Below are 22105 nucleotides of genomic sequence, written 5' to 3'. Positions count from 1 at the left end.
GCGGAACGCACTCAAAAATATGCGGTCTGCAATGAAATTGTGCGGTCCGCAGTCAAAATTATAAGGTCCGCAGTCAAAATTGTGCGGTCCACACTGTTAAATGATCAAAGACCAAGTAGTCTAAACCTGGAGCTGTACGACCGCACTCAAAATTGTACGGTCCACACTTTTGATTGTGCGGCCGCACTCACTTTTGTGCAGTCCGCACTTGGCAGTCTGCGGCTGTACTCACTTTTGTGCGGTCCGCACTGCCTCTCCTGAGATTGTTTATCCACAACTGGCCTGCAACTGTCATGCATGTATTTGAGTCCTATGAACCTGAACTCTAACTGATTCTTATTGTTATAATTGCAGACAATGGTTAGATCACGTGGTAGAGGAGATTCATCAAAAGGGAGGGCAAAACCCTCCCGAGGCCGAGGACGAAGTAAGAGTAACCTACCACTAGCCATCCAGAGAGTGATAAGCAAGAAGGCTACGGCTAACAGAGTTCCTGAATCATCAGACACCAATGAGTATCTCCAGTATAGGGAAGTTTCTGAGGGAAACTCTGACCAAGCCCCACCTAACACCCAATCTCAACAAGTCCCGGGTAGATTCCACTTGGTTGATGAATCATCTTCCGCTACTAGTTCTTCTAAAGGTTCGGAAGAGGGTAGCCATGATTCTGAGCCTTCTTCCGCACATGCCCGGGCTTCACCAACCAATGTTGATGATGATGATGACGTCCCGAATGACGGTAGAGGGGGAGACACTCAAGTAGGTGGTCTTGAGAGGACAAAGAATAAGGAGATGTGGGAGGATATATTCGTGAGCTAGACAACCTTCAAACTGTTCCGGGAATAATGGCCCTAGAAATTGCTCACACTTGAGTGACAGTTCTTACTCAAGCATTTGGATATTAATAATCCAAATGTTCTTAGACAGTTAAACGAGCGCAAGGGGTGGAAGTGGTTCAACCAAAGTGTCCTAGATATAAATGAGCACTTGGTCAAATAATTCTATGCAAACGTGGCTCACATCAAGAACGACACCAAGATAACCAAAGTGCGGAATCTGAAAATCAAGTTTGATGCCTGCTCCTTGAACAAGTATGTGGGGTTTGAAGAAGTGGAAGTTGTTCAGTATCTTGAGAAGGTAGCCATGGGTGATGCAGCTCGCCCATGACTGGCTGAGATTTTGGCTGCTAGAGGACCACCACCCCCGTGGCTCACAGCAGGGGTTCCAATAGTCTGGGCCACCCTAAACTTTGAAGCTAAATAGTGGCAGACTTTTGTGTGCAGCCGCATTGCCCCGTGCTTGAATGAGAACAACCTCCCACTTCCCCGAGCAGTCCTGGTGGCTTTGATTATGGCTAGGTACCCGATCAATGTGGGTGCTATAATGTCAACCAACATCATTTTGGCTGTCCAGAAGGATGAGAGATCCTACCCTTACCCGAACTTCCTCACAGAGTACTTCAATGATCAAAAGGTGGAGCCGAAGCAGTATGATACTAAGGTAAAGGCCAAGAAGCCTTTATCATAATACCACCTACAGGGTTCTGACAACCCGAAGTTCAAGGCAACTACCTCCGCTGGCCAGTCTGAGGAGCCAACGGTAGTAGTTACTGATTCAGCTGCTGAGCCTTCCACAGATGTTATGCCTTCCAAAGCAGCCGGACCTTCCACCGGGACAGCAGACATGCCACCACCTTCTTCTTCCACACCTTCAACTCCATTATCAGTGCCAGCTTTATCTACTTATCCACTGACTGCGCTGCGAGTCTCCCAGACATTGGCGAGTCTCAACAACTGGATGCAGGCAGCTACTTCAAAGTTATTTGATATATCCAGTACTGTTGCAGCACAGTCTTCTGCCCAGGCTGCACCACAAGTACCTCCGTCAGTGGAGGAAACATTGAAGAAGATTCTGGACAACTAGAAGACCATTATGGAGACTCTGGTGGCACATGGGGATGTCATTGAGGAGTTGGGCAAGCAGGTAAAGAAAATGCGAAAGTCTCAAGATTCGAAGAAGTCGGTGGATAAGTTGACAACAGCAGTTACCAAGCTTGCATCTGCCGGAGATCTACCACTGGATTTACTCATAGAGACACCACCAGCAGTTCCAACAGCACAGGCAGCACCAGCAGTACCCGAGGCACCAGAGGCAGCAGCTGGCCAGTTTGAGGAGCCGATTGCGACTGCCCATACCGCTGAGGAGATGATACAGATGCTCAGCAACCCTGTTGTCCCTCAGCCAGGTGATGATGAGATACATCTAGAGGAGACCGAGGGTGCTGAGGATGCCATGCAGACTGAGACCACATAGGGAGTTAACTACCCCTTCTTGTTCTTATTTTTGACAATCATTGGGGACAATGCTTATTTTTATTCGGGGGGTGGTCTATTTTAATTGATTTGACATTGACATTTGCTCTGTAATAACTCTTATACTATTTTTCTTTTATCTTTATTTTCCATTTAGTTATGTATATATTCTTCCCTTTTCCTTGATGTTTATATTCATTTTCCCCTCGGTTTGTATATTCGCTTTCCTTACTTTCCGTAGTTTAGCTTCTTTAGTTTGTCTTTCTTAGTAGTATAACTTCTTATTTATTTTAGTAACTTCTTTTTGATTTTTTAGCTTCTTTTTTACATTTGAGTGAACAATAAACCTTTGGTTTTCTTAATGTCACGGTTCTTTCCAAAGGTGAATTTTGTGTGAACCGGGCGGCTCTTCTCAACGATAGATGGCGTGACAACCTTCTTAAGGGATTGAGTCCATTTTCTTTTATGTTTACGGAAAAAAATAGTAGTAATGAATAAAAGTGTATCTAACATGCTTTACTTGGTACCAACACATTTGCCCACGACCTTATGGTTAAAAACAAGTTGTTGGCAGAAATTAACTCTAGTTGTGATATTTTGACTCTTGTGTTGACTTAAGCAGTTATCAAGTGGTTCAGTCGAGCCATTTGTGATTCTCAAGCTCAACTATGGTTATTGTGGGCCCTCGACTCCGTTCTATTTAGCAATCCAGCAGCGTGAGAGGTGAGGTATTGAATTGCAAGTCCAAGTACCCGTGCTAATAGTCTAGAACTTGCCCCGAATATTTTTTTAGGCAAAATTCTAAGTGTAGCTTGGCTTGAGAAATGATTGTAGGCTCTCCTTGGTCCAATTTGAAATTTGAAATCTTCCATAGCCTACCAATGTGATATCCCTAGTAAACCCATTGGAGCCTAAGCCCCTTTTCTTTCAATAAACACATTACAAGTCTTTATCCGTTTGGTAATGACCCTCTCTTGGCACCCGATCTTTCCTTAGCATTCTTGAGAAACAATTGGCAAAAACATAAGTTTGGGGGAAGAGACGAGGAGTTTGAAAGTGATATAAAGGTACAAAGAAGAGAACGAAATGAAGAAAAGGGAAGACAAAGAAAAGAAAGAAAGAACAAAAAAAATGCCAAAAAGAAAGTGAATAAAGTAAAAAGTTGAATGGATTCAAAGAAAAGCAAGGAAGAAAGGCATGGAGTAAATAGAAAAGGAGAAAAATGAATGTCATGATCAAGAAAGAGTGACATTACGTTTCTCTAGTTCCCTCGAGGGAAAAGAAATTGACTCAAAGAGTCGACAAAGTATGAGCCAAAAAGAAAAAATGGAGTGCTTAAGGAAATATGAACCCATTCAAGTCCATCAAGTCTTACCTTGATCCAAAAAGCCTTCATTACATCCCGAAAAAGCCCTACGTGATTTCAAGTTGAGTGAGCTTGCATTGGTGGTGATTTATATGAGGGGCAAGCATATAGTACTTAAAGCCATACTTGTGATATTCTTTTGAGAGAGATGAGCGAACTTTTCACTATCCTTGAATTGAGTGTTGCATTCTAAAGTGAGATTTGCTAACGGAGAGTAAAGGAGGAGGAGTTTGGGATCCACAATGACCTATATGCACGAGCGAGCTTCCTTGATCAATAAAGTCAGCTCTTGATGCTCTAGTGTCACATTAGATCTATGGTACTCAAAAAGTCAAATCATTGCATTGTTGATAATTAATTCGTGTAATGGGTAATTGTTGGTCCCAATTGATGTGTGATTGATTCATCTTAGGCCAGCTGAAATAGCCCTTTTTCTAGTGGAGGTGGGAATTGCCTTAATTGCTTGAGGACAAGCAAAAGCTTAAGTTTGGGGGAGTTGATAAGTAAGGGTTTTGAATGCTTATTTGCACTCTTTTACTTGCGTTTTAGCTCAAAATTGCTTAAAGGTATTCCCTAAATCTAACGAAATATGCTTGCTTGCAGGAGTTTTAGAATATGAGCTAAAGAAATGAAAATCAACTCAAGAAGGAGTAATATTGGAGAAGGACAAAAACAAGGCTAAAAGGGCACTGTGCGGACCGCACAATATTGAGTGCGGCCACAGATAATGAAGAAAACCTCTGATAAGAAATGACATGTACAGTGCGGACCGCACAATTCTGGTGCGGCCGCAAAAGACAAAGATCAGAGAGATCGGATTTCAAGTTCAAGAAGAAATGCGGACCGCACCATTTTTATGCGGCCGCATAATCAAGAGCGCGGCCGCACACATTTTTATGCAGTCCGCAGAAGTTTCACACAACCAAAGCTTAAGATCAAGGAGTGAGGATCGCACTATAATTGTGCGACCACAGAAGCAAGAGTGTGGCCGCACTCACAAATGTGCGGTCCACAGTAGTTGAAGGAGTGCGACCGCAATCCAGAATTGTGCGGCAGCAGAACTGAAACCTGTCAAGCTAAGTCTCGTTGTGCGGACCGCACACTTAATTATGCAGCCGCACAACCTCCGCAGGAGTATTTTTGTCAGATATTTTTAGCATTGTATAAATAGAACCTTTTGTCATTTTTAGGGTAAGTTTTGTTTTGGGAGAGCACCTGAGCCATTTTTCTTTACTGTTTTGAGTAATATTGTACTAGATTAGCTTCTAAATATTAGATTTTCTTTCCCTAATCAATTATTATGCATTCTATCTTAATTTCTTCTTGTATTTCTTCATTTTTCATGAGTAGCTAAATTTCTAGCTAGGGTTGTGGCCCAACCCTAGTGTGGGTACTTAATGAGTGTTTGATTTAGGACTTGTTTATGATTGGGTTAATGATATTTAGCCTAGTTCTTGCTTGAATTCAAGAATTAATGGTTGCAAACATTGATTTATGCCTAATTAACTTAGTCTCTACTTGAGAAAGAGAGACTAAGTCTAAGAAAACTTGGCTAACAAGAAATTGGGGCAAACTCAAGAAATTGATAGCCCCAATTAAAGGGTTGAATCTAGATTTAGTAAGATCCGACTTGAGAATTTATCACTTATTTTGTGCAATACGCATTTGGACTTGAGAAAGCCAAATTGGGCAAAATTACTCAAACAACCGAGAGGTATAGAGTGGACAATTGCATGTGATTGCTATCTTACAACCCCGACCAATCAAACATGCCTTAGAGTTTACAATCCATTAGGTAACCACCTCAGTGGAAGTCATGATCCTAGATGTTTTATCATTTGAAAAACAACCAAAACCAAAAATATTATCTCCTAGGGGTGGTAGTCAAAGCTGTCTTGAGCTTTTGAAAGCTCTCCTCACACTCCTCCATCCACCAGAATGGAGCACCTTTCTGGGTCCATCTGGTCATAGGTGCTGCAAAAGATGAGAAACCCTCTACAAATTGACGGTAATACCCCGCTAAACCAAGAAAACTCCGGATCTCCATAGCTGAAGACGGTTTGGGCCAACTATGCATTGCTTCAATCTTCTTCGGATCCACCTTGATCCCCTCAATCGACACTACATGACCCAAAAATGCCACTGAATCAAGCCAGAGTTCACACTTTGAAAATTGTTTATATAACTTATTTTCTCTCAAGGTCTGAACCGCGGTCCTCAGGTGCTGCTCATGATCCTCCCGGCTCCAGGAGTACACCAGAATGTCGCCAATAAACATAATGACGAAAGAGTCGAGATAAAACCAGAATACACTGTTCATCAAGTGCATGAATGCTACTGGGGCGTTGGTCAGCCCAAAGGACATCACAAGGAACTCATAATGACCATACCGAGTCCTGAAAGCAGTCTTCGGGATATTTGGCTCCTGAATCTTCAACTGATGATAGCCTGAACGCAAGTCAATCTTGAAGAACACTCTGGAACCCTGTAGCTGATCAAAGAGTTTATTAATACGTGGCAATAAATACATGTTCTTCACTGTAACCTTGTTCAACTGTCTATAATCAATACACATGCGCATAGAACCATCCTTCTTCTTTACAAACAAGACTGGAGCACCCCAAGGTGATACACTGGGCCGAATAAAACCCTTATCAAGCAACTCCTGCAAATGCTCCTTTAACTCCTTCAATTATGGTGGGACCATACAATATGGAAGAATAGAAATGGGCTGAGTGCCCGATAAAAAATCAATACCAAAGTCGATATCCCTGTCGGGCGGCATGCGCAGAAGATCCGCCGACAATACATCTGGATAATCCCTCACTACCAGAACTGACTCAACAGTAGGAGTATCGACACTTACATCTCTCACATATGCCAGATATGCATCACACCCCTTCTCAACCATCCGTTGAGCCTTTAGAAATGAGATAACTCTACTAGAAACATAATCTAACGTACATCTCCACTCTAACTATGGTAACCCTGGCATAGCCAGCGTCACGGTCTTGGCGTGACAATCAAGAATAGTATGATAGGGAGACAATCAGTCCAAGCCGAAAATAACGTCAAAATCTACCATACTAAGCAATAATAAATCGACTTTGGTTTCAAAACCACTATGAACAACCAAATACGATTGATACACACAGTCAACAACAAGGGAATCTCCCACATGTATGGAAACACAGATGGGAGAACTCAAGGAATCACGGGATATACCCATATATGGAGCAAAGTAAGATGACACATAGGATTAAGTAGAGCCTAGATCAAATACGAGTGATGCAACTCTATGACAGACCAGAACAATACCTATGATGACTGAGTCGGATGCAACTGCCTCCGTCCTAGCAGGAAGAGCATAATATCTTTTCTGTCCTCCCCCTCTAGGGAGACCTCTACCTACCCGACCTCTACCTCTAGCTGGTTGTGCAGGTGGAGTGGAAACTGGTGCGGCGACCATGGACTGAGAAGCCTGAGGACCCGGTGGAATACGTGGATCCTGAGTAGTCAGTGGAGGTGCACCCCTCTTGAGTCTGAGAAATCCCTCACCATATGACGAGTGTCACCACACTCAAAATAAGCTCTCGGAGGACGTGGCTGTTGTGGCTGGCTCAGGTCTGATCGGCTAGGCTAACCGCTAAAGCACCCAATGCAGGAGGTGAACTAGACAATGGCAGTGCATAATAGGGAGCCTGTGGCCTAGGAGTGGCCGGAATACCGTTGGATGCTGGAAGTGCCGAATGAACAGGGCGGCTCATATAGCCCCTACCATGACGAGCTGCAATTGGGGCATGGGCACCACTATATGTGCCAGAATATCGAGGCCTCTTGGCCTCACTCTCCTTTCTCTCCCGAGTTCACATACCCTCTAATCTCCTAGCGATCTCCACTACCTGCTGGAATGCAATGTCTATCTCTAACTCTCGGGCCATGCTAAATCTGATACCAGGGTTGAGCCTCTCGATAAATCGATAGACTCACTCTCTAACAGTAGTAACCAAGGCTGGTGCATGTCTGGACAAATCACTAAACCAAGCCGCATACTCTGATATAGTCATAGAACCCTGGTGCAACTTCTCAAACTCTGCGCGCCATGCATCTCTAAGACTATGGGGAACAAACTCCCTCAAGAACACGTTTGAGAACTAAGCCCAAGTGAGTGAAGTTGTCTCGGCCAGACAATCCAACTCATATGCTCGCCACCACTAATAAGCCGCTCCCTTAAGATGGAACGTAGTGAAAGGAACTCCACTAGACTCCACAATACCCATAGTACGGAGGATACAATGGCACTCCTTACGAAACCCTTGGGCATCTTCTAAAGCCAAGCCGCTGAAAGTAGGAGGGTGGTACTTCTTGTACCTCCCGAGCTTGAGCTACTCCCCCTCAGAAGCTGTTGCCCTAGCCTCGGGCTGAACTAGGGCGACCGGTTGTACTGGTACGACCTCGAGGACCTGGTTAACCTAGACCCGCTACTCTGGGGTACGGGCGACGGGAGTTTGTGCTCTTCCCCCGGCCAAAGATGTGGCAGGAGAAAGTGGGATCAACCTCTGAGCTAAAGTGCCGAACATGCTCAGAAACTGGGCGAGAGTCTCCTGAAGTGCTGGGGCAGTAACAAGCGTCTCAGGTGCCTGTTCTCCAGCTAGAGCTACCGGTGGCTCCTTTGTAGCAGCTCGTGCAGGTGCTCCGGCTGCACCACGTGGACATCCTCGGCCTCTACCCCATCCCCGATCTCTCGCAGCTCTAGCAGGGGCGCGGGTGTCTAGTTATCCGATTCGACTGTGTGTGTCCTCACCATTTATGCGAGAATAGAAAGATAGAAGTTTAGAACCCCGGATTCAACAATTTCGCACGATAAGGAATCAAATTAGTGAAGTTTTTTCTAACTGTTCCATAGCCTCCCGAAGATAAGTACAGACGTCTTCTTACCGATCCACGAGACTCTACTAAACCTGCTTGTGACTCATAACACCTATGAACTTAGAGCTCTGATACCAACTTGTCACGACCCCAAATTCCCTCCGTAGGAAATCGTGATGGCACCTAGTATCTAAAACTATGTTAGCCTATCAACATGCAAACAAAATTGAAAGAATAACTTAAAAATCTCAAAACTTCAACAACTACATAAATAAAATCTGTAACTCAAAATCTACAACTCCCAAAACATGGTGAAGTATTAGTCACAAGCTCTAGTAATAATTTTGAAAAATCCTATACATCACTGTCTAAGATAGTGTCATGAAATATGTAAAAACAGGATAGAAGGGGACTCCGAGGCCTGTGGGCGCGGGCAAGTGTACCTTGAAATCTCCAAACAAACCCCAGCTCACTAATGCCGGGACTGATAGGAAGTACCTGGATCTGCACAAAACGATATGCAGAAGCATAGTATGAGTACACCACAGCGGTACCCAGTAATTGCGAAGCCTAACCTCGGTAGAGTAGTGACGAGGTCAGGTCAAGGCCCTACTGGAGATAATATGAAACAAGACGAAATATATAACCATATAATGATAATGACAAAAGAAATGAAACAATAAGAAATTTACGAAAAGTTAACAACACAGAATCAAGGTAGTTAATACAACACAGAAGGAAACAAGGGTTTACATGTTAAGGAAACAAACAACCAAGGCAAATACAGGAAATAGAGAAAGATCAACAAGGGCCATTAGCGAGGTACCGCCTCGTAGTCCCAAATCATAAAAGTAAATCACAGTCTTTCCTTATATTACCGCGGGAGCCTTTATATTTAGGTTTGAAAATTATTTTCCCAAAATAGCATCCCGTGTTTTAGCCCACCTTATCACACCGCATGGCTTCTAGTAGTTTTTCTACTAGCCACGCATATCAAGCCCACCTTTTCTCACTGCACGAGTTTTAACACACATACCTTATACCACCGCATGCGTATCAATATCATAACGTATCACAATTCACAGCTCAAGTGCCCAATATCACAAACTTGCAAGAAAAACCAAACAATAACAAAATTTCACAATAAGGAGCCCACAGCTCAACCACAATGTACGCAACGTCTCAACAATAACAACAAGAGAGTAACTCAATAAATGATATTTCACAACTTACAGTTTGCCTCAATAGAAACCACGGCTTTTGCAACTAAATACCAAACTAAACAGTAAGATATTCCGAGAATAGCAATTTAAAACAAGGATTCACAGTTAAATAATGAATACAGAATAAAAGAAAGCAAGAAATTCAACTAAACATGTAGGACAATTTGCAAATAAGAGATAAAACAAGTAGACATGTGAATTTGATTAACTATGATGACTACGACATGTTAAAGTAACTCAATTAAAGCAGGAATGGGAACAAAATAGCTAAAAAATCGGAAATTTTACATTTAGCCCGTGTACGCACTCGTCACCTTGCGTACACGGCTTTCACATATCACAATTATCACAACAATACCAAATCCTAAGGGAAATTTCCTCCACACAAGGTTAGACAAGTCACTTACCTCAAACCACGTTAAATCAATCAACTAGAAGGCCTTTTTCTCGATTTTCCAACTTCGAACGACTCGAATCTAGACAAAATAATTTCATACTATAAATATAACTATAGGAATCTAATTTAAACAATGAAATTATGATCTTTGCAAAGAACTAAAAAATCGACATAAAAAGTCACCCCGGGCCTGTGTTTCGGAACTCGACCAAAATTACAAAAACCGAACATGCATTCGATATCGAGTTTAACCATACAAGAATTATTCAAATCCGGCCTCATTTCGTCTTTCAAAACACAAAAAATTAGCCTAAGAAGTTTTATCACTTTTTCCCAAATTTTCCAACTCCAATCCCTAATTACATGATAAAACAATGATAGATTCAAGTAATTTAACCAAAATCAAGTTAAGGATACTTACCCCAATGATCTCTCTGAAATTCCCTCGATATGTCGCCTCAAACCGAGCTCTCTAAGTCTCAAAATGTGAAATATGAAATACACCCTCGATTTTGAAACTTAAGACTATTGCCCAGTAATTTATACATCGCGATCGCGGAATTTCCTTCGCGATCATGAAGAACAAAAATTCCATCAGCTCAAAACCTCATACACGAACGGGAGATGCTCCATGCGATCGCGAAGCACTGCCTTATCAAGCTACGCGATCGCGGTTCCCCACACGCGATCGCAATGAACAAAGTGTGTGGACCAGCTGCCCCTAAATTCCTCTACGCGAACGCGACCACCACCACGCGTTCACGATCCACTGGGAACCAACCTTTCACGATTGCGCCCCTCTCTCTGCGAATACGTGGAGTAAAAACTATCAGTTCACAACCAAAGCTCGCGGTCGCATAGAAGGAATCCAGACCTGAGAAAAACCAGAACTTCAATTGTTCCTATATGATCCAAAATGTGCCGAACATGGTCCGACACCCCAGGCCCACGGGACCTCAACCTAGCATACCAATAAGTCCTAATATATCATACGAATACGCTCGAAGCGTCAAATCACACCGAACAACATAAATTCTACATTGTAATCCAAATTTAAGCCTATGAAATATGAACTTCCAAATTCCGAAACTGATGCCGGTTCATATCAAATCAACTCCGATTGACATTAAATTTTGCACACAAGTCAGAAATGACATCACGGATCTACTCCGACTTCCAGAATCGGGGTCCTACCCCAATATCAATAATGTCCACTCCCGGTCAAGCTTTCAAATCTTCCAACTTTCGCCAATTCACGCTGAAATAACCTACATACGTCCAATTCAACATCCTTATACGCTCCTAAGACCAAAATCACCGTACGGAGCTATTGGAACCATCAAAACTCTATTCCGGAGTCATCTTCACACAAGTAAACTATGGTCAACTCATACGACTTAACCTTCCAACTTAGAAACTATGTATCCCATTTCAATTTGAAACTCGCCCGAACCTAAAACCAAACACCCCGGCAAGTCACGTAACTACAATATAACACAGAGAAGTCAATAAATAGGGAATCGGGGCTAATACACTCGAAATGACCGATCGGGTTGTTATAAGAAGAGAGATATAGAAAAGAGGGAAATGGGGAAGAACCGGTCTGTGACAGATATAATTTGGAAATTTCCGAACGACTTTGACCGTTTGACCACAACCATTCCAACTGAAATCGATCAGTAATATAATTTGAAATGTAATAAAGAAATTATTTAATTTACAAACCGACCGAAGTCGGTCGGTTTTAGCCAAGATACAAATTAATTATAGGTACTATATAATATATATAATTAATTGGACCTTGGCTAAAAATGATATATATATATTCTCCAATCGTGTGATACATATATAATTTGGACCTTGGCTAAAACCGATCGACTTCGGGCGTACTGACGGCCTTAGTAAATTAAATATATATTGAGCTTTAATGTTGGAGCGATCGAGTCTAAGTATCGGCATCCAGCATGCTATAACACATTTAAAAATAAAATGTATAGTGCTATAATATGTAGTGATATATTCAAACTTAAGTTGTAGCAACAACAATATATACTCGGTCAAATGACACGATTGGAGAATATGTGTGTGCGTGCGCATGTGTGTGTGTGCATATGTATATACATATATGCGTGTGTATGTATAAATATATATACAATTTAGGATGTTATATATATGTAGATTGTAAATAATAATAATCTATAAGTGTTTGACAATTTTGACCACTCCGATTTCGGTCAGTAGCTTTATAATTATATTAAAAATAATTTTTTATTAGCGAAACAAACAATTGATCCTGGACGTGAAAAAATAGATTGAAATTTTCGACCGACATCGGTCGGTAAACTATAAATATTTTAATTAAACTTTGTAATTATATTAAATATAATTTTATAATTATCGAAAAAAATAATTGATCCTGGGCGGAAAAAAATAAATTGGAATTTCCGACCGACATTGGTCGGTATTATTTAATTAATCTTTCTTTGGTAGATAGTATGCAAGTCTGACCAGGCTTTGGTAAAGAAAATGATCATTTTTCGACCGCAGTCGGTTAGAATTTTCAACTATGTGAGATAAAATAAATTTTCTTTGTTGTGGGATCACTTTTTCCGACCGACTGCGGTTGGTATATTTATGTACAATTTGTTAATTGAATTTTTCAGCCAATTTCTTTTGTTTCCGACCGACAACGATCGATTTTTTATTCCGACCAATTTCGGTCGATATGCTCTGGACGGATTTTGATAATTTTTTAGTAGTGTAAAATTACTATTATATGCAGTCGAAGTATATTGTATATACTGTTATAGTATCCAATTACATTATTGTTGTATACCACAATGATATACAAAAGCTAAATTATGTAATCCGCCAGTATACAATATACACACCTGCGGGATAACCATCAGTGTGTGTGTGTGTGTGTGTGTATATATATATATATATATATATATATATATATATATATATATATATATATATGTGTGTGTGTGTGTGTGTGTGTGTGTGTGTGTGTGTGTATATATATATATATATATATATATATATATATATATATATATATATATATATATATATATATATATATATATATATATATATATTATATATATATGTAGATTGTAAATAATAATCTATAAGTATTTGACCATTTTGACAACTAATACAACCGATTACGGTCGGTAGCTTTATAATTATATTTAAAATAAATTTTTATTAGCGAAAAAAATAATTGATCCTGAACGGAAAAAAATAATTTAAAATTTCCGACCGACATCGGTCGGTAAACTATAAATATTTTAATTAAACTTTGTAATTATATTAAATATAAATATTTATTATCGAAAAAATACAATTGATCCTGGACGGAAAAAAATAAATTGGAGTTTCCGACCGACATCAGTCGGTATTCTATAAATATTTTAATTAATCTTTTTTGGTAGATAGTATGCAAGTCTGACCCGGCTTTTGTCAAAGATTGACCATTTTCTGACCGCAGTCGGTCGGAATTTTCAACAGTGTCAGATAAAGTAAATTTGTTTTGTTGTGGGATCACTTTTTCCGACCGACTGCGGTTGGTATATTTATGTACAATTTGTTAATTGAATTTTTCGACCAATTTTCTTTGTTTCCGACCAACATCGGTCGGTTTTTTATTCCGACCAATTTCGATCGTTATGCTCTGGATGAATTTTGACAATTTTCTAGTAGTATAAAATTGCTACTATATGCAGTCGAAGTATATTGTATATACTGTTATAGTATCCAATTGCATTATTGTTGTATACCACAATGATATACAGAAGCTGAATTATGTAATCCGCCAGTATACAACATACACACCTGCGGGATAACATGGCTTAACAAGTGACTGAAGATCAATTTACTCTATTATTTCTGAATTCCAATTTCCTTTGGTTTTTTTAGCTTCTTCAATAGTGACAGGAGATACAGTGAAGGATCATGGATTGTGACAACAAGGATATTGAGCTTGGGATATTGGCGTCCAACCAAATCCCTAGTGCTACTACGAATAATTGAATTTCTTTCATGTATGGGTTTCTCTTAAAACATATACGTATTTGTTTTTCTAAAATGAAGGTACGATGTATATTGCTCTAGGCAAGGTATTATGGGGCAGTTTCAGTTGCTTTTGTTTGTTGAAAATGCCTTTATTTAATCATCAGATGCTATCGAGTATCTAAATATTTCAAACTAGGATAATAAAGCTCTTTTGTCCATAGCTATCTTTTACGACCCCAATTTCCCTCCGTAGGATGTCGTGACGGCACATAGTCTCTACGACTAGGTAAGCCTAATAAACATGCGGAATAACTGAAATGATAATTTAAATCTCAAAAACATCAACATTTAAATGAAATAAAATCTGCAACTCAACATGTACATCTCCCAAAATCCGGTAAAAATATAAGTCACAAGCTCTAGATGCAGTATTGAACACTCCTATACATCACTGTCTATAAAGATGTAGAGAAATAAGAAAAGAACGGGGTAGAAGGGGACTCCGAGGCCTGCGGACGCGGGCATGTATACCTTGAAGTCCACAAAGCAAGCAACTCAATGTGCTAATACCGAGGCTGATAGGTTGTACTTTGATCTGCACAAAATATGTGCAGAAGCATAGTATGAGTACACCACAACGGTACCCAATAAGTGCCAAGCCTAACCTCGGTAAAGTAGTGATGAGGTTAGGTCGAGGCCCTACTGGAGATAATAAGACGCAAGACAGAAATTATAATGATATAATGAAATAACAGGGAAGGGAAACAATAAAGAAGTTACATATAGTACAACACGGAAATCAAGGAAGCTAATAAAATCACGAAAGGAAAATAAGGATTTTACATGGTAATGAAACAACAACCAAACAATACAACAAATAGAGAAGATCAACAGGGGCACTCCCGAGGTACTGGCTCATAGTCCTAAATCATAAAAATAAATCACAGTCTTTCCTTATATCATCGCCGGAGCCTTTACATTTGGTTTTGAAAATTATTTTTTCCAAAATAGCACCCCTCGTTTTAGCCCACTTTATCACACTGCATAACTTCTAGTAGTTCTCCTACTAGCCACGCGTATCAAGCCCACCTTATCTCACCGCATACGTTTCAACACCCTGACCTTATCTCACTGCATGCGTTTTAACACCCAGATCTTATACCACCGCATGCGTATCAATAATCACAACGGCAAGGCAGAAACCTCGTGCAAATAGTAACAACCGCACGATAGAAACCTCACGCAAACAATAACAACAACACGACATAAACCTCGTGCACACAACCAAACAATCACCTCAACAATAACACGGAAGCCAAAACGTAACAACTAAATAAAATGACATTTCACAACTTACACCTTGCCTCAATAGAAACCATGGCATTTGTAACTCAACACTAAACTCAACAGCAAGATATTTCAAGGATAGCAAATTTCAAGTAAATAATTTTCACAGTTAAATAATGAATACGGAATTAAGAAAGCAAGTAAATTAACTAAACATGCAGTACAAGTTACAAATAAGAGATAAGACAAGTAAACATGTGAAATTAGGGTAAACATGGTGACTATAACATGCTAAAGTGACTCAATTATGGCATGAAAAATAAACTACGTAGCTAAAATCGAAAACTCAATATTTAGCCCGTATACGTACTCGTCACCTTGCGTACACGACCTTCATATATCACAAGTTATCACAACAGTAACAAATCCTAAGAAAACTTTCCCCCACACAAGGTTAGAAGAGTCACTTACCTCAAACCACGCTAAATCAATCAATTAGAAGGTCTTTCCCTCGATTTTTTAATTCCGAACGGCTCGAATCTAACCAAAATAATTTCATACTATAAATATAGCTATAGGAAACTAATTTAAATGAATAAATTATGATCTTAGCAAAGAATTGAAAAGTCGTCCCGAAAAGTCAACCCGAGCCCGCGTCTCAGAAACTGACCAAAATTATAAAATTCGAACACCCATTCGATATCAAGTCCAACCATACAAGAATTACACAAATCCGATACTAAAATCTCGCTCAAATCCCCAAAATTTTGGCCTAAGAAGTTTCCTCCATTTTCTCCAATATTTTAACCCAAATCCCTAATTAAATAATGAAATTAAAGATAGATTAGTGGAATTTAATCAAAATCGAGTTAAGAACTCTTACCCCAACAATCCCTCTGAAACCTCGAAAATTCTCCTTAAATCGAGCTCTCAAAGTCCAAATTGTGTAATATGTAATAAACCCTCGATTTTGAAACGTAAGTATGCTATCCAGTTATTTACACTACGCGATCGCGAAAATTCCTTCGTGATCGTGAAGAACAAAATTACCAACAACTCAAAGAGCTTCTACGCGAATGCGGAAAATATCACGCAAACGCGTACCACTGCATTGCCAAGCTACACGATTGCGCAACACCCTACGCAGCCGCAATGAAGAAAAGCGTGAACTGCAGACCCCCCCTAATCCTACTACACGATCGCGTCTGCCTTCACGCATTCGCGATTCACTGGAACCCAGCCTTACGCGATCACATGCCTCTTCAAGCGATCGCATAGAACAAATTCTCCCAAATGCCAAATTACCCTTCGCGACCGCGTTAGTCCAATGGCGATTGCATAGAAGAACACCAGAAGCACCAGATTCAGCAACTGCTCAATAATCCGAAATGTGTCGAGCATGGTCCGAATTACACCTGAGTCCCCCGGGACCTCGACCAAACATACCAACAAGTCCTAAAATACGATACAAACTTAATCGAGGCCTTAAATCACATCCAACAACATCAAAAACATGAATCGCATCCCAATTCAAGCCTAAGGAACTTATAAACTTTTAACTTCTACATTCGATGCCGAACCCCATCAAATTAAGTGCGGTTGGCCTTAAATTTTGTACACAAGTCATAATTGGCATTATGTACGTAATCCAGCTTCCGAAATCGGAGTCCAACCCCGATATCAAAAGATCCACTCCCGGTCAAACTTCCCAAAATCTTGCAATTTTCTAACTTTCGCCAATTAACGCCGAAACGACCTACGGATCTCCAAAGCAACGTCCGAACACGCTCCTAAGACCAAAATTACCTAACGGAGCTATTAGATCCGTCAAAACTCCATTCCGGAATCGTCTTCACACAAGTCCAACTACGGTCGACTTTTACGACTTGAACTTTCATTTTAGGGACTATGTGTCTCATTTTACACCGAAACTCACCCGAAATCAAAATCAAATATCCCGGCAAGTCACATAACCATAGTATAATACAGAGAAAGTAATAAAAAGGGAATCAGAGCTAATACACTCAAAACGACCGGCCAGGTCGTTACATCATCAAATGTTGGCAAGAGTTGTACGATTTTCCTTTTTTGGGTGATTGGCTTGCTAGAAAGTCCATTTGGACCTCTTGTTGCGTTCAAGTTATTTTATGATTGTTTATGTTAGATTAGTATAATCATCTTTTACTGTCTTAAAAAATTGCAAATAACACTAGATAGAATTGACCTAATAATACAATTTCTTTTTTGGCTGCTAAATCTTGGTTCGTTCTTGATGGGTTGGATTGCTGTGATCTCTAAAGAGGACATTTCCATATATTTTCAAGTCCAGTGGCCAATGGATTGACAACTGGTTTTCTCGGAAGCCTTTCTCCCATTAGTGGTTGTAACCAAAAGGTGCTCGATCTTAGTGTTGAAGGCCAATGGGTTTTTGTAGTTCTTTGCTATATCATAGGTATATTTTATTTTCGTGCATAGATGTACAGTTGCTGTGCCTGTGCCATGTTAGATGTAACCCTTATTTTGCTCATTAAAGGAACCACCATTTCTTGGTTTTACTTGCTAATTGATGTGCTATGAATTCTCGTAGGTTTATTTCTTAAATTCTGCTCGCTCCTATTTGGAATGTGTCAAATGGCTCTATAGAAGAGCCACTATGAATGCATCCAACTCTGGCACCGACCACCGTTGGAGAGTAGATAGTTACAAGTGCCATGTACTAGTTATTCTCTTTCTGCTATGCATTCTACTTTCGCTTTGGGGTATGAGCATAATTGAACTGGTCAGTTGTGGTTGGCCTGCATAGCTGGTCCATTTGGCGTGTGGATCAGGTGGTTCTTAACATGATTGAATCACTGAATGAACGCGGTTTAGGAAAATCAGGCTTGCTCAAATGGGTACCTTTCAGGACTTTGATATCCAATGTTAGCAGCTTGTGTCATGGCGGCACTTGCGACCTTGAAGAAAGCAGTGAGTATACTAATTTCTTACATAAAAGACTTCATTACATCATCTGCACATTCATTTACAATTTCCTTTAATGCAATATATAACAGGGCCCGACCTACTCATATCATATATATATATATATATATATATATATATATATATATATATATATATATATATATATATGCGCGCGTGTCTATGTATGTATGTATATGTATGTATGTCACGAGATTAAGCATATTTTTCCATTGGAATATTTTCTTCAATACTTATCCCAACTTTTGGGTTGTTGTTATAGGTTAACACGCAGACGTGCGACACTGTTTGTAACGACTCGACAAGTTATTTATTGTATTTGAGCCCTGTTCCTCCTTTTAAAGCTTCATGTATATGTATTTATGGTTTTATGGCTTGCGGGGATGGTTAGTTTCGTTTCGGAAAGTTTTGGAATGATTTGGACCCTTTGGTTTTGGTTTAGAAGCTTAAGTTGGAAATGTTAACTTAGGTTTGACTTTTATGAAAACGACTCCAGAACGGTATTTTGATGGCTCCTATATGTTCGTATCGTAATTGTGGACTTGGGCGTATGCCCGAAATTGAATTCGGAGGTTCCAAAGTTGATTTGACTTATTTTGCCGCAAGTTGGCAATTTGAATGTTTAAAAATTCCTTAGGCTTGATCGTAGGTTGACTTTATAGCTATCGGGTTCGAAATTTAGTTTTGGGACTTCGAATAGGTCCGTTTTGCTATTTGAAACTTGTCTGCAAAATTTGATGTCATTTCGAGTTGGTTTGATAGCAATCAGACGCTTGGTTGTGATTCTAGAGATTCTTGAAGTTTCCATTTGAATTCTATGTGTTTTGACGTCTGATTTGTGGTTTCGGATGTTATTTTGGTGTTTTGATCGTGCGAGCGAGTCGTATGATATTTTAAGACTTGTGTGAATGTTTGGTGTGGAGCCCCGAGGGCTCGTGTCAGTTTCGAACGTATTTCAGATTGATTTGAACTCATTGTTAGGCTGCTAGTGTGTTGGTTTTCTAGTTATCGCAATTGCGAGCACCAGCATCACAATTGCGAAGTAGACAGGGAGGGCTCAAGTATCGCATTTGCAATACCTTACTCGCAATTGAGAAGAAAGGCTTGGGCTGGGTAATGTCGCATTTGCAAAAGGGACAGATTTCACAAACGCGAAGTCAGTATCGCATTTGCGACATTTCCCTGGGTTGTAAGGCGCCGCATTTGCGAGTTATTGTTTACATTTGCGAGGGTTCAAAATTGCGACTTCTTCACCGAACAAAAGGGCTAGAAAAACGGGACTTAGTCCTATTTTCATATTTTAGAACCCTAGACTCAGTACGAGGCAATTTTGAGGAGGAATTTTTACCTACAACTATTGGGTAACATATTCTGATCAATTTTCAATTATATTACATGATAATTTATGAGACTTAAGCTCTAATCCATGGAATTTGAAGAGAAATTTTGGAAATTTTTGTCTATGTTTTGAAAAATAAAAATTTGAGATTTGACATTCGAATTGGACTCGGATTTGAAAATAAAATACATATATGGACTCGTGGGGTTATGGGAAGTCGAGATCTATCATTGTTGAGTTATTTCCCGTTTTATTTTATTTTTATTGAGATTCTTGTACACATTGTAGTTGAGACGTGGGCTACGTGTTGTGGTAATATTGGTATTATTGTTGTGAAAATATTGTGGCATATGGGTACGTGTGGTACGAGTTGATTATTGTGTTGTGATGTGATGCGCATGCGGCGGTATAAGGGTGGTGATATTGATGCGCATGCGGCGAGATAAGGTGTGATTCATACACGTGTTGCTAGTAAGGGGAATTACTTCATTTGAAACACACGCGGCGAGATAAGGGTACTAAAGTTCGTGAAGCAATTTTGGGAAAATATATTTTTAAAATAAATGCAAGGCTCGCGCGGTGATATAAGGAAGATTGTGAGTGTGACTTGTGAAATGTAAATGTGAGGTGTGGTACCTCTGTGTGATTCTTGTTGTACATTCTATGTTGGAATGACTTGTTGATTTGAATGTTTATTATTTTTCCCGATTCATTTCACTTATATTTAGACTGTATTTGATCATTTGTTATTTTTATCATATATTTACTGTTTGTTGTCGTTTATTGCTTTTATTTCCGTTGTTAACCTTATATTGATAATTTGCTTTGTTGTCATATGTTGCTTTTACTTACCGTTATTGGATCGTATTAATATTTTGTTCAGGTTTCTATGTCTAGTAGGTATCTTGACCTGACCTTGTCACTATTCCACCGAGGTTAGGATTGATACTTACTGGATACGTTGTGGTGTACTCATGCTACGCTTCTGCATATTTTTGTGCAGATCCAGGTACTTCTACCCGTGCCCGACGCCAGTGAGTTGATTCAGACATTTCGGAGACTTCAAGATATACTTGCTTGACGCTCGCAGGCATCAGAGTCACCTTCTGATATTGCCTTTACTTCTATTTATCTTCGTATCAAAACAGTATTATATTTAGAGATTCCTAGTGTATTTCTTTAGAGCTTATGACTTTGTACCACTGATTTTAGCATTGTATGATTGTGGTTTCGCTTTGGTTTTATTATGGTATTTATCAGTTTAAAATTAATATCTTAGTCGTTATTTCTGCTAAATTCTCATCATGTATTAGGTTTATTTAGTCTTAAAGAATATGTGTCACATGATTCCTAAGGTGGGATTTTGGGATCGTGACACCGTTGCTTTTGCTATCCAATTTGGGCTACTAGGTCGTCTTAGTACGGTGTCCACCTCTATTTTTGAATATCATGAAATGGGAGAAAGCGAACATCCATGGAGGGGGGATGTGTACGCCTTGTGTACAGTGTTTATATCATTCGTCTTGGGAACCCTTATATACACGGTGCCTGTTTGGGTTATAAATTTCAAGTAGAGGATCAAAATATAATATTCCTACTTGCATGGGATTGAGGTATAACTATTATTGTTGTTGAAAATATATAGTAAGTTTGTTAACAGATCAGATGATGGAGGTCCGCTAATGTCTTTATGTGAAACTTTTTATTGTTATCAATCGGTGTCCAAAACTAGAAATTCAGAGAAACAAAGAAACGTTAGTTAAATAAATAAAAACAGAAAATTTTGAGCCCACAAATTTTTTGTGTGTTCTTAAAATATTTAACCCCCTCACTATTGTCCAAGATTATTGGATTAATTCTTCATAGGATAGAACATAATAACTATTCTGTGATAGCGACACTACAAATCACAGAACTTCAGCGAACTCAACATACGGAGCAAATCACAGTTGACACTTATATTTATTTGGAAAATAATGCAACAATAATGTAGACAAGAGGGGAAAAGTTTTCAGATTTTCTATGTATAAAAAAATAAGGCCAAGCCTCTAAATTTATAGAAAATAAAAGGGTGAGATGAAGAGGTGCAATACAAAAGGTGTCTCTTCCATTTCCCATTCACACCCCTTAAAAAACCTAACAATCCCAACGTGAATGGGGAATATCAATATGTTTAAAAAACATGCAAAAACTTATGTGATTTGCAAGTAAGGATTAATCGCATCTCGATAAATAGGTTTCTCTTTGAACTTTTCGTGGTGCACATATATCGGATATACTCGGTCAATCGGTAGAATATGATAAGAA

At 39.5% G+C, this 22105-nt stretch overlaps 1 pseudogene; it reads left to right on the top strand.

Annotated features, from left to right (window-relative positions):
- The first annotated feature begins 1932 nt into the window (after nucleotides 1-1932).
- LOC142167202 (uncharacterized) lies at nucleotides 1933-21372 on the top strand (annotated as a pseudogene).
- The last annotated feature ends 733 nt before the right edge of the window (nucleotides 21373-22105 follow it).

The sequence above is a fragment of the Nicotiana tabacum genome, chromosome 12 (assembly GCF_000715075.1).
Source record: "Nicotiana tabacum cultivar K326 chromosome 12, ASM71507v2, whole genome shotgun sequence".
NCBI lineage: Eukaryota > Viridiplantae > Streptophyta > Magnoliopsida > Solanales > Solanaceae > Nicotiana > Nicotiana tabacum.
Note: the sequence above shows the minus strand (reverse complement) of the source record. Positions and strands in the feature narration are given on the sequence as shown.